Source organism: Oreochromis aureus, linkage group 15, assembly GCF_013358895.1.
Source record: "Oreochromis aureus strain Israel breed Guangdong linkage group 15, ZZ_aureus, whole genome shotgun sequence".
Taxonomy (NCBI): Eukaryota; Metazoa; Chordata; class Actinopteri; order Cichliformes; family Cichlidae; genus Oreochromis; species Oreochromis aureus.
This window is the reverse complement of record NC_052956.1, coordinates 37,384,869-37,398,771: the sequence shown is the minus strand read 5'-3', so window position 1 is coordinate 37,398,771 and position 13,903 is coordinate 37,384,869. Positions and strand designations below refer to the sequence as shown.

The 13,903-nt window shown below is 41.0% G+C and overlaps 1 long non-coding RNA gene across 1 annotated transcript; it reads left to right on the top strand.

The window, feature by feature from the left end:
• The first annotated feature begins 351 nt into the window (after positions 1-351).
• On the top strand, positions 352-13,435 carry LOC120433318. Its single transcript, XR_005608490.1, has 5 exons — positions 352-431; positions 7,238-7,506; positions 8,739-9,104; positions 12,513-12,615; positions 13,230-13,435. It is a non-coding gene; the product is annotated as an uncharacterized LOC120433318 (long non-coding RNA).
• The last annotated feature ends 468 nt before the right edge of the window (positions 13,436-13,903 follow it).

Sequence of the window (13,903 nt, the reverse complement as noted above, 5' to 3'; positions counted from 1 at the left end):
AGTAATTTAATATTCTATGTTAGAATATTTTAAAGCTCCATAGATAGATAGATAGATAGATATTATATTGTGGTAATGTCGAACTTCATTAAAGGTACTTGTTACGCTGCACTTTGTTCTTCATACCTGTAACACATTTCAAAATTTAGACCTGGCTCTCTAAAGCAGGGGTCTCCAGGCCTCGAGGGCCGGTGTCCTGCAGGTTTTAGATGTGTCCTTGGTCCAACACAGCTGATTTAAATGGCTAAATTACCTCCTCAACATGTCCTGAAGTTCTCCAGAGGCCTGGTAACGAACTAATCATGTGACTCAGGTGTGTTATAACGGTTATATCTAAAACCTGCAAGACACCGGCCCTTGAGGCCTGGAGTTGGAGACCCCTGCTCTAAAGTAAAGAGGGAAGGAAATACTTGTTTTCACTCCAAGCTAATGTAAGTTTTACTTCCTCTTTTAAAACACGCATTTTCTAAGTAACCAACCATTTTTAATGCATTGGCAGTCATCTACAAAAAACTATTTTTAAACTGTTACTTTCACCAGGTGACTGTGCTCATTGAAGTCCATGAAACGATATCTTGTTCCTGTTCTGTGACACTTTATTTAACACTTCCTTATTTTGCTGTCTTACTTCCTGAGTTTCGAGATGATTCTGTAACTCGAACCTTTTATGAATTTAATTTTTTTCCTCTCATGCCTACTTTATAAGCCTTTTAGTGCTGATGTAATTTAGAAATGTATTTTAGGATACAGTGGCAGGGGAAAATGTGAAGAATGCTGCACACTGTTTGTCAATTAGTCTTCCTTTTGTCAGTAGGTAAGTATTCTTTTACAGAGTTGCAGGGATAATTCATATAAGGATGGGATTTGTATCTGAAAATATAATGATAATATATCTGCTAACACCAGCATGCCTTCAGAAAAATGAATCAATTAAATGTAATGGTGTTTTGCACAGACACGTGTTCCTGCTAATTGTGCTACTGCTTGTCACTGATTGTGTTCATGAGTTTTAGTGGGCATCATTTCTAAACAAAGCCAAAGGGCTGTCACAGGTAGGCAAGAAATAGATCCAAATGCAGGAGTCCCAGGCAGACTGGCTAAACTGGAAACCAATCAAATACAGAAGTCCACGACTAAAGAGCAAAATCCATGAATACAAACAGACTGGGAAATCCAAAAAAGCTGTTTTGCACATACAGTAGAGATAAATAGATACAAGACAAAGTACAAAGATATGCACAGACATACTGAGGACTAATTGGGGAGATTGGACAGACCATGGTAACAAGACACAGCTAATCAAGGTAAATGAGAGGACGTAAAACTGATAACACACGCTAGATAGACGACTATTAAAATAAAACACAGAGTAACTACCAGGGTAGAGAGGTGGAGGGTGTCTTAGGTGGTCTCAGGATCACATTTTTTGTTTTGTTATTTTTGACAATGTGGCTTTATTGTTGACGTTATTGAACGATAACCACAAATTTATATTAGTGTGGTTAGTGGTTAAGTATGATGCAGCTGGGATGAGACTTACCAAAGTGAAAGGCTCTGGTTTTCTGGTGCTTTGTGGCTGCTGTACTGGTCTGTTGCAGTCAAACCTGAGTGAGACGATGAAAACAACCAGTATAAAGGTTGTTTTGTGTCCCTGCTCTCACATATGGCCAATAACTGTGGGTACAATAAGACTGTGGACACAGGAGATGCATTTTTTCCTCTGAAGGATGAGAGTAATGACTCATCATTACAATTTTTTTTTAAAGTGCACATTAAAAACAAAAGATTCACCCTTTGTAGAGTGGTTATGATGGGGGAACTTTTTGTAGGGTATCTGAGGGGTTTGTAGTTACGACATACCTGTGGCAAAGATAAAACACGGAACTATAAATCCACAATGAGGATGCAACTTGTCTACACATTAGTCAGAAGGCACCATGGGGCGATCGTGGCTCAAGAGTTGGCAGTTCGTCTTGTAATCGGATGGTTGCCGGTTCGAGCCCCGGCTCGGACAGTATCGGTCGTTGTGTCCTTGGGTAAGACACTTCACCTACCGCCTACTGGTGATGGCCAGAGGGGCCGATGATGCGATATGGCAGCCTCGCTTCTGTCAGTTTGCCCCAGGGGAGCTGTGGCTACAATCGTAGCTTCCTCCACCAGTGTGTGAATGAATTGTAAAGTGCTTTGAGGGTCTCGAAAAGCGCTATATAAATGCAATCCATTATCATTATTAGAAGGAGCTTTACATTTGCAGTGCCTTTTTGACCTTTTTTTAAAATAAAACTTAATTTAATAAATAAATAAATGCTTAATTCAGTCTTAATTGAATTAAGCAGCAAATTTGTCTATAGAGGCAAATTTAAAATTTAAAAAAATGCGATGCACAGTTGAGTTTTGACATTTTGTTTTAAGAATATTACTAATTAGCCCAATGTGAAAGCCAGATATAACAGAAATAAGCAGTTTGTTCTACTGCTGCATGTTTTGAAGTCACTGTGGATAAGACTGTCAGCTTAGAGTTTTAAAGTAAACATAGGGGGTCAGTGTTTACAGCTCGTTCACACTTCCCTCGTGGCTGTTTTCCAGGAATCTCTGTTCCCTGTTTCTGCATTTGTGCAAATAGCTCCAAATGAGTTCTTTGCAATAATCCTTAAAACCAGTTAATAATCTCCCAACAGTAATTATCTTATCTTGTCACATAATGTGAGTAGAAGTTTACTTTTTTGTTTTGGGGGGTTTGGATGTTCAGATTCTGAAGAGTACTGCACCACCTCCAGCTGACATTGCAGTCCTCAGTCGGTGGGTACAGTGATGTGCAAGAGATGACGAATGAGGAGTAATAACGAGAGAGAGAGAGAAAGGTGGCAGATATCAGGATAGAGGAAGTTACAGAAACACACACACACACAAAACCTCTCTTCTGGTTCCTGTTTACAGTGTCATGATATCTATTTTCGTCCACTGGTGCGAAGCAGGGCCTTCAACAATAGTGTAAAGAACTACCGTTTAGACTGAAAACACACAAGACGGTCACACATGTTCTTATCCGTTTTCCTGTTTGTTAGCTCCGAGACTCATTTAATATGTCCACGAACTTGCTTCCTCGTTCAGGCATTCGTTCATCAAGTGTATTGTTTCAAACAAAGACACAACACTTTCCAGAGTTTTCCAAAAATTAGTGCGTTAACTTTTTTTCTAGTCGTTAAAGATTTAAGCTTTCTCCTGAAATCTCAAGTAAATGAATACATTCCTGCCATCTTTGAGCTTTAATTCCATCTTCCCAATAAAAATATTCTGTCCAGTTTTACATTATATGGTACAGCACTTCTGATACCTTACTGTACCAGCAGAGGACCGTTTGATAAAATGGAAATCTACTCAGTATGTGTGCATGGACTGGCAGAGGTTCTATGTCTTCCCTTTCTTTTGTGACAAGCTTTGAAAAAAACAGAAGAAAGGGGGAAAAAATGTCCTCAGTCTATGTTTGGAGGCAGGTCAAAGGTTACGCTGAAGAGTGCAGGTCACTAAATCAAGGAAAACATTTCAGTGCGGCGTTCTGTTCTGGCCCCACTGCCATCCGCCATGACGCTTGTTTATCCATCTCACTTCCTGTGTGTGTGTGTGTGTGTGTGTGTGTGTGTGTGTGTGTGTGTGTGTGTGTGTGTGTGCGAGAATCTTTATGTTTGTGAGCACATTGCTCTGTCTCTGTCCGCCTCTCTCTATTTGTTTTTATTGTTCCCGTCGTTCTCGGGCACTCACAAGCACACAGACACTCATTCAGCACATAAATCACAGCTCGGTGAAAGTGTCGGTTCAGAGCCGGGAGGCTGCGGTGTTCCAACGTCTCTATTGCATGAAGGGAAGAACTGAGGGGACAAACAATCAGGGACAAAAGGGACACAAGCACACAGAACATAAACATACACTAGAACAAATTAATTCACAAATACTAAGTTGAGATCACCCAATAAAGATGTAGAACACACAGGTAGGCACACATCCAGTTTAAAGTGTATGCTATTATATTGTTTACCAGCACATTGGTAAGTCCATAATTTCTTGGAGAAAAACGCTATTTTTGTGATTCAGTCTCTGCACATCTCCGTTTGAAATGCAGACTTTAATTCCAGTTTGTTGGGGTTTTAGGAATTACAGCTATTTGTATACACAGTCACCCATTTTCATAGACATGAAAGTCATTGGGCAATTGACTGACTGAAGTATATCTATGGTCAGGTGAGGCCTGTTCCCTTATTAGTCAAAAGAACAGGCCAACAAATTATGGACCCAACTGTATGACCGATGATTTCGGAGCAGGTCGTCAGTACTTTGATCCCTGGATGATGCAAGATAGTGTGAGGGTGTGCATGAATGTTAGACAAGGCGTAGAAAACAGGTGGTATGCATGTGTGTGTGACTAGGTGAACAAGGCTTGAAGAAAAAGGTGCTCAGAGCAGATATGTACCAGTGGATACAAGACAGTGCTGGGATTCATAAAACTTGAATTAAGACCATTATAATGTGGTCACTGTAAGTATTTCCGTCTATATGTTCGAGCTGTGATTGGCTGTGGGCATTCAGTGTTAGACATTTTTATTAGGAGTCATGACCTGATCAGAAATCATTTTTGTCCTGTCAGTTATGCCAACTTAAATTTCTTCTGAGTGACAGTCCTCGCAGATCCATCCAGCCTTTTTTTCACACGAGGAAATTCTCCATTTTCACAGCCTGAAAGCTCAAATAACAGAATTCCTCGAATATCTCACTTCTGCAGATAATAATGTGACAAATGATGGTTTTCTTATCACCAAAATAAGAAAACTTTTACTTCAGCTGAACTTGGCCATACTGTATCACCTCTATAAGCTCTGTTTAAACAGTGAACTTATACACAGTGTATGGATCAAAGGACAGAGAAAAGTGTACAGTTATTCACATTTTCACATGGAAGCTGTGGGTGCCAGTGTTTTGAGGCAATCAGCAAATCTGTTGAGTGTTGGCACTAAAAGCATGATTTTCTATAACCTTGGAGAAGCGACAAATCCATCATTTAAACCTCAAAGAAAAGGTTCTGTGGCAGTCGGGTTGTTGCTTTTACACAATGATAACCACTTTAAAAAAAAAAAAAAATCCCCCTCACACAAATATGGCGTAACTGTCTGCTATGTTCTCTCTCGTAAATCTAGCAGTAACCTGCTGGGGCCGGTGCTGTTCGCAAGATTGGATATATTGATTGGTTTGGTGATGTGTCCAAGTCTAAGTGTCCTTGGGCTGAACACCTAGTTGCTCTGGATGCCTTCCATGTTATCTGCATCACCAAAAGCTAAAGTGTTAAGGAAAGAAACCACCATCAAGGTCAATTTTTAATTTTCAGAAAACTGAATATTGGAATTAAAAAACCAAAAAGCTGAAATTAGGAGGATGATGGAGCAGACTAGAAAGCATATCTGTGTTTCATTTACTATTTGTGTATATTTAGAGACCAAAACATCTTTCTTAGCATCAGGAAAACCTCACAGCTTGTGTTGAAATCCACGCTTTTTTATTCAATTTCTGCCATGGCTAAAGACAACGACAGCAGTGCCATTTGTACTTGTACTTTCTGACAGTCTCATTCAAACGGCCACCAGAGGTCACTTTCCTTTAAAACGTATCTGTCATAACTCGTGAAAACTGCGAGTACAAACTGTTAAGTCATTTTTTTTGTGAAGGGGCAGTTTTTATTTTTGAAGATAAATTACCCCCACTTCCCCTTTCGTGTCGTGGAAGAAGAGGCAGACGCTGATGAAGAAATCACTGACCGCACTATGCTCTGCCAAACCTAAACCCAAACCCTCGCCCCCTCTTTCTCTTCTCACACAGCAGCCAAAAAGGCAGAAGCTCAGAGGCTGGCTGCTCGCTGCTTCAGAAGCACTGTTGCTATCTATTTTTAACCAAGCTGCTTATGTACTGGGCAGAGTCAGCTTTGTGTGTTTTCAGTACTGAGCTTGACTTTTGCAACACAACACTTTAAACCCGTGTTTCCCACTCTGCCACTGAAATAAGAGCCTCTGCTTAACGCCAATGAGCCCACCTCAGGCCCTTGATCATTATTTTTACACCAGTGCTGGAGAGTTTTTGTTTGTTTGTTTTGTCAGAAACATACAGTACTTGCACTTACACGTGCATGTCATGTCTTTGTCGTTTCATGCTTTAGACCATGAAGTGTTTATTAACGGTATGATAAATGGCGCGCAGCCATATTCAGAAGTGAAAAAAAAATTCATTCTCAGGGGGGGGGGGCTGAATCTCACATTAGCATGTGGCTTTTTCACGTTCTCATGTACACTGCTGCTGCAGCTGTTTTTAATTGTGTGGCTGCATATGCAACACTTGATATAGATGGGGTTTCTGACCTACTTTCACCTTCTGTATTGCATTATATCTATCGTCTCTGGCTCCCTCTCAGGTTAGATACAAAGAGAATTGGCCAGGCAGAATACAGGGAATTTGCCAAATGACTGTAGATAATGATTAAGGATGTTCCTTGAAACCTTATAGAAAGTCAAGCGTGTTGGTGTTATTCGGCTGTGCTCATTTGCTTGTCAGCAGATGTGTAAAGCAGTAATGGATGGGTAACGTCTATAGTACAATCTGATTCTGTGTGTCTGGTACATCACAGCACTCTAAATGAGAGCTTTGGTTATGGAGCCTGTTTTTATCTTTTAACTGACTTTTCAAACTCAGTTGTTCCCCATATGTTGTTGTTGTGTTTTTTCAGTTTGGTTGTTAATTATGGTACTCTCCATCAGCAGGCTAGCATCAGATACAAAGACAACATTTGAAATGCTAAGTCATTAGCTAAACCTGGCAACTATTGAGACCTGTGCCAGGCAATAAATGTTGGGGGTTTTGCCTGTTACATTGGCATTGTAGTTTGGAAAGGATACTTCAAGCTGAGATCAGATGGCTTATATTTAGGGGGGCAATATGCGAACCAGTTAAGGGTCAAACTGTTGGCAAGAATCCGACCAGCCAACATGCCGACGCTGCCTTCCACTCCCTTCGTTCCCTTTGAATGAATAACATTTCTAAGTTGCAAGCATCACATCAACTGCTATGCCAGCCAAGTCCTGACTTCCCTGCTTACCTCTTGCGTTCTCACCACCTTCAGTTTCTGTTGTACCTTTTGTTCTCTTTTGTTCTCCCTTCGAACATATATCTCATTTATTTGATCTTTCATCTTTCTTTCTCCCAGGCAACTGGAGGAAAGCCAAATTCTTCAGAGAGGCCAGATATGAGTTACTTTGCATTCCAGTCTGTTTTGAGGTGGACAGGTGGGTGGAGGCACGTGACTCTTCTGCTGACAGATCACAACAAGATGTGAGAAAAATTCGGCGTGATCAAGAAAAACTATCAAAAGATCCCAGTGAGAATTTTTTGAAAAACACCAGAAATAAGCAAAACTGGGACAGAGTGGGGTCTGTATTAACCCCGCCCCTCTTATTTTGGCCTGGAATAGAACAGGTAAGACGTGTCCCGGGGTGACCTATGAACAATAACAAACTTACTCTAATATTTGGTGCTATATATATAAACATGCATGCATAAACTATGTCTCATAGCATGCAACTGTAAAGTTCTGACCTTTTTACTATCTTGTTTTACACAAAGACGAGCACCAAAAACTGCACTGTGGCATACTTTCACATGCACCCACACACACACACAGAACTACAATCCCATTTAATCACAAGAATCCTGACTGGGAGCATTCCTGTCGCATGCAGTTAGCACCATTTGCTTATTAGAGCAAACAATGGTACCTGTCAATTTCATTTTCATGAGCTCAGAGATTACAGAGCGATGTGCTTATCCTCTCTATCCAGTTCAGCGCACCGCAGTTTCTCTGCTTTCCCACGTCTAAAGTCTGCTGTACGTGAGTTAAGCAAACTGGTTGTCTGACGTTCTGCTGATCTTTCCCACTGAGCGCTGCTGCTACATAAACTTGTCTCTGAAACAACAAAAGCGGTCGTATGTAATCCATCCGCAGAGGACAGTTCTTGTTATTGTTCAGCGGCACTTTGCTGAGGCGGATGGCGTCTCTTAGCGCCACAGGGGGCACTTACTCATATTCATTTATTATTGCTAAGCTATCACATATGAGCCTCTGTTCTGACCAGCTTTTATGACCCGCTCTACCTGAAAGTCTGCAGTTTTTTTTTTTGCCATTACTAAATATACGCTGAGTCAGCTTTGCAAACTCAGTGATCTCACTTGTGAAATGATTAATGACACATAAATGCACAGTATGCTTACGTAAATTAAAAGTTATGTGTAATGTGATTCTAAAACAGTTAGAAAATTTAGTGCTGTTTGCCCGAGCACTAGTTTGAAAGTAAAGGCACAAATATAAACCCAAAACAAACCGCTTAAAATGTGCTATATATTGTTTTTGCATGTCGAGGTGTATGTATGAATATTAATCTACTGTATATGCAGATCGTCGCTGCAGGGCTGGATTAGAGGGTGCTTACAGCTGTTTCTGTGGAATTCATGCACCTGCATTGTGTTTGCGTGCTTTTGTTTATGTTCAAAAAGCATTTGCATATGTGTGGAGAAAAAGATTGTATGAGCTTGTTTGTGCAGCATCTCAAATTCTTTGTGTGTGTGTGTGTGTGTGTGTGTGTGTGTGTGTGTGTGTGTGTGTGTGTGTGTGTGTGTGTGTGTGTGTGTGTGTGTGTGTGTGCCATTTCCAGGTGGAGGAAGGAGGGGGCAGTTTGCAGCAGGAGACCAGAGAAAGAAATGAAGGAAACGGGAAGGAAATGACGAAGGCTTGCTCTCTGAAACAGCTAAGCTGCCACTCTCTCTTTATCATCCTGTATGGAAACCTGGAAAAACACACAAACACATAGGGTGTTGTTGTTGACTGCCATACAAAACACAGGATCTCAGGCACAGGATGATAAACAAAGAACATGGAGAGCAAATAGAATTGAAGAGGACACAATCAAAGAGACAACAGGAAAAAAAGGCAGACTGTTGTGCCGATGGATTACAAGTGGGGGAAAAAAAGAGTCACAAAGAAATGGCAAAACAAAGAAGAAAGTTAAACACCAGAAATGGTAAATAACTGTTTTTGATACTTGTATTTTCTACGCACAAAACCCACAGCAGCTGATCACTTCAATAATTTCGTCTTTCTTTTATTCAGAACTCATTTTGTCAAAGTCTGCATCTCATTTTTCAAACAGCTGTCACCTCCTTCTGCAAGTAAGCTCTTGAGCATCAAGAAATTGCCGAATGGGAAATTATGCGCACACACACACATACACAAAGAAAAGAATATTGCAAATTTCATAGCTGATCACATGCCAAGGAAAGCATTTCTGTGCATTCACTTAGGCAACCGTAGGAAGCCAGTTATTCCACACTGATAACCCGGAGGCCAGCAAGCACGACTGGCGACATAAATATGGCTGTCGCCGTCACAACACGACAGGCTGGGATCAAACAGCACCCGGAGATGTTTCCTATTGTTTGCCCGAACAGGCCTGCAGCCCGAGATCAACAGTTAGAATTTCTCGTTGACCTTCGTGATCGAGAGAAGGATGATTCATCTGCAGAAGCCGACACAAAAACAAGACAGGAATGCTACAGGAAGGGCAAAGGTCACTGCAAGAATGCCACTGGCTTGTTTGTTATCATACTTTTGCATAAATGTGCTTTACACAACGTTTCTTAAGCAAACACACACACTTGACGGTTTCTGAAATTGGAATAATCTCATTACTTTATATGTGTTTAAGGTGTGTTAGATCCTGTACATAAAATGTTGAACTGTTACCCAAGGGTTTGTAAAGCCTTTCAGCTTAATGACTGCTTTAACGTACTTAGCAGGAGTGTAAAGTGCTGAGCTGTCAGCAAGTGCTAGCGAGCTTGGTTAGCAAGGTGCATTCACAGAATAGGCTATACGTATGCACACACTCCTCAGATGGACTGTTAGTGCAGTTAACCAGACAGCAGTTGCATTATGCGTAGCTGCATTCAGTGTACTCCAAAGTAAATATGCACCTGGACCTCGAACAGAGCAGAGAGGTCCAGTTCCTGATGCCATTCAGTAGCCATGCAAAGTTTAAACTATAGAAATGTGCACGGGTGACTCAAGAGAGACTGACTTGTCTTTCTAGCCAGCTTTAAGTCACCTGCATTTTTTTCCCGGCTTGCTTGTCTGGTTTGCATGTTTGTATCCTTCAGTCAGGCTGTGTTTTTGTCCTAGGACACAATTATCCTTTTAATCTTCATCTGGGTGTGGCACCAGCTAAACATAGTACATTTTATTCTGTGCTATAATAGCAGTACATTTTCTGCCATGTGAATTTTTTGGCACACAATAAAAGCCTTTGAATGATAAACTGTAGAGAACGACAAGCATTTTAAATGAGCCCACAGATAAATTGACACCCTATAATGGTATGCGCCGGTTGTCTAATAGTTTTAAACTGAAAATCTGCTCTCTTCTACCAGTTAATAAAAGCCAAAGTTCAACCTTTTCAGAAGAAAAACTTGCTGGTCTAAGCACACAATGTGAGGTTGCTCTTTCACACGAAAAATCCCCTGATGAAGAGGAAGTGATGGAGTTTTGTGTTCTTGGCAGCTACAACAGGTGATAAAATGAAGAAAAACCATATTCATGGGATGATGAATTACAACCCTGGCTGCCCTTCAGTGTTTCAACAGTAATACTGAAACTGTATTTATTAAATACCGTAACATTTGTGTTTACCGGCAACATACCCAAGTGAAAGCTCACATTCACATACTGCGGCTTTAAGGTTTACCTTCAGGCTGGCCAAGCCAAGTGACAAACTGGACATAGCAACAGGCAAGGGCACTGTGCATTTCCTAGACTGTGTGTGGCTCGTGAGACCTGACGACATGCTAATTCCATGGAGACAGCGGTGTAGGGAGGGGGTGGTGAGATTACCGTCTAGCCATGGAAGTCCAGAAAGGTTGCTCTGCTGTTCCCTGCAGCTCATGGGCTGTCTTAAGAGGTTTTAAGAGGCTTGGAAGAGATGAGCTGCCATCTGGCTAAATCTTGAACAGCTAACCACACATGGTTGGTTAGGAATATGTCGACACTGCTGATGTGCCCGTGATGCAGCAAAGGACTGCTGCTGACCCAAAACGAGGTTTCTTTTACCTGCTAGAAGAATGAGTAGCAATGGAGTCTTCTGAACTAGAATCTAAACAATATATAAAATGTATGAGTTCATATGATGGCTCTTTATTTTTGTTTCCTTCCTATTTATAATAAAAGCTGTGCAAAAAAATAAAACCAGCTATAAGTACATAGGTAAGCACATTGGTGTTTTGATGATGGTAGAGAGCAATAAGCATACGTAATCTCCCAAAGCTGTTAGTTTTAGTAGAGATCTCAAGACTTCAAATACCATACCATATGATTCACATGGATTTCATACACATTTAGTCACTTCCATTTAATGGATCTGTGAATTATTTGTCAGCCTGAAAGAGACTGGAGGGGCTGGTGGGACAGATGGTTTCAAATTATGCCAGAAAATGCCCCCCACAGCTCAACATAGCTACTACATCCCCTCGCTGTAGGGGTCATGTACACAGTATGAGTTATTTGTAACAAGTAGTCCCTGGAAAGCCGTGCTGATGGGTGTATCCGTGTGATATGAACCACATAATCTGACATCACTCTTTTCTATATGAGCTTTTAATTATGAAAAATAAATAGAAAAGTTAAATTAGTTGTAGTTGACATTACATTGAAGAAATGATAATAAGTGCCTTTCCTATCAATAGAAACTGTGAACCACAAACAGAGAATTTTACTGACAGCACTGCCAGGTTGCATCATCAGGTTTGTAGGGTTGTGGCTGTTTACAGTTTCACATGCCACATCACTGTCAAGCATGGTCCAAGCTCTGCGGGGAGAGAGAAAGTGAAGGCACGCAGCCTTCACCCTACCAGTCTGCTCACATCTCTCAAAGGCCTGCACAGTTTGCAAACACTTCATTTTGTCTTTGCTAAGCTGTTTATTCTGGTTAACAGGTGAAATGATAATATTACTAGGAAAGCTACACCCACACTCTCAGTCAATTTCCTGCCACCAAGGAAAGCAGACTATGAGTCAATTACAGCAATGACTGCTTTTCTGATGGCTCGATATGTGAAGTCCAAAATCCGTGTGACATTCTGACATCAGCCTTTACAAACCAGCACAGCACAGTTTACAATATCACCTGACCGTTTTGTGGCTTAATGTTGCATTCGACTTGCTTTTATTTCAGTGCAATCATAAGCCAAGGCTGGGCAATTAATTTTCTCAAGACGCTCAAAGAGAAACTGGGACTATTTTGGAGAGCTCAACTTAATGATGTGGCCCTCTACACTAGTCCCAGTTTCTCATGTGACTGGTTTCTAGTCAAAGTGACAACAGATACTCATTGCTGGAGTTTCTGTGAACAAAAGACTCAGTTTTCTGCACTTCCTTCTTGCAGAGAGACACATGGTTTGGGCAGTCTGCCCAGAGCAGAGATACTTAATGCCGCTCTCTTCATGAGGTATCTTCTGACCTCCCGATCATGGGAACGAGGTGAAGAGGTTAGTGATTACAAACTGACTCAACTCCATAAACTTGTGGCATCAAATTGATGCATGTAGGTGAAAGGCAGTTACTTTGAAAGTGCTCGTGAGCAAGGCGTTCCTTCCCCCGGTCCCAAGGCTGATACTAATCATGACAGTTTACTATACAATGCCAAAAAGTGAAAGTGTTTCTAATATTTTGTCTATAGTCAGTGATATAAATTGAGTATGCATATATTACCCCTATACATCAGGTCATTTATTTATGACACCTTTATCTTGACAGACAATAAACCCATTAGACCTGCGAGCACACCCAGGCTGTGTATTGATCAGCTTTGGGCTGTCTATAGGATCCCTTTGGATGTCAAATGAAGAGGCAATGATCCCATCTGACAGCGCTTGCCTGTCGATACCTGGTGGCAGCATGCCTTTACACAATGCACTGCAAAGAATTGATCTAAACACAGAGCTCAGGATCTATTAGTGGTGATGGGTATTTACAGATCACATGTAATTGGTTTTGAATGATCAGATTACAAAACATGAGTAACTATGTGGGCTAACCATGACACTGAAACTACCTGCCTGTTGCCACTGTACTTTTAAAACAGCTTTAATCCTTCACACAGGACCAGAGGTGTGCCCTGTGGTATCATGAACAAAGCTGTTCCAGCAGATCCTTTGGTTCCTCATGGTGGACAGCAGAACTCCATGGATCTGGACAACAATCTGCAACACTGCATTGTAAAAAGATGCTGTTATTGTATTTGTCAGGGGCTTAATTACCCCAACATGTGTAACTAGATTTTATTTGCATTAGCTAGAACTAGCTAAAATAATCCAAAGATACTGGTATTAGAATATTTTTTAAAACTCAATGGATTGTACCAATAATTACAAATAAATCGCATGTACTGTTCATTTATGTGCAGTTTAAAGCACAATCACCTCAGCACAAAGGGGACTGGAGCTTTTATTTTGAAATGTCAGGTTTTGAGATAACAGGTATTCATAAATATCCAGCTAAGGCTCAAACCTTTACGTTTGAGGTGAGCCTGAAACATATAAACACATTTATGCACTGTCTTCTACTGATATGGCACTGGTGCCTGAAGAGTTCCTGTCAGCAGATAAAAGCCCCTCAAAAAACTCACAGGTACACGCATCCACACAAAAAAACATGTGCATCCTATGGGACAAAGCCTGAGAACTGATATTTTGGACACTGCACCTGTTTCCTGCTTGGATCTGAAACAGGAAAACTATCCATGTGGATTTCACCATAGTTTCCTCATATTTGGAG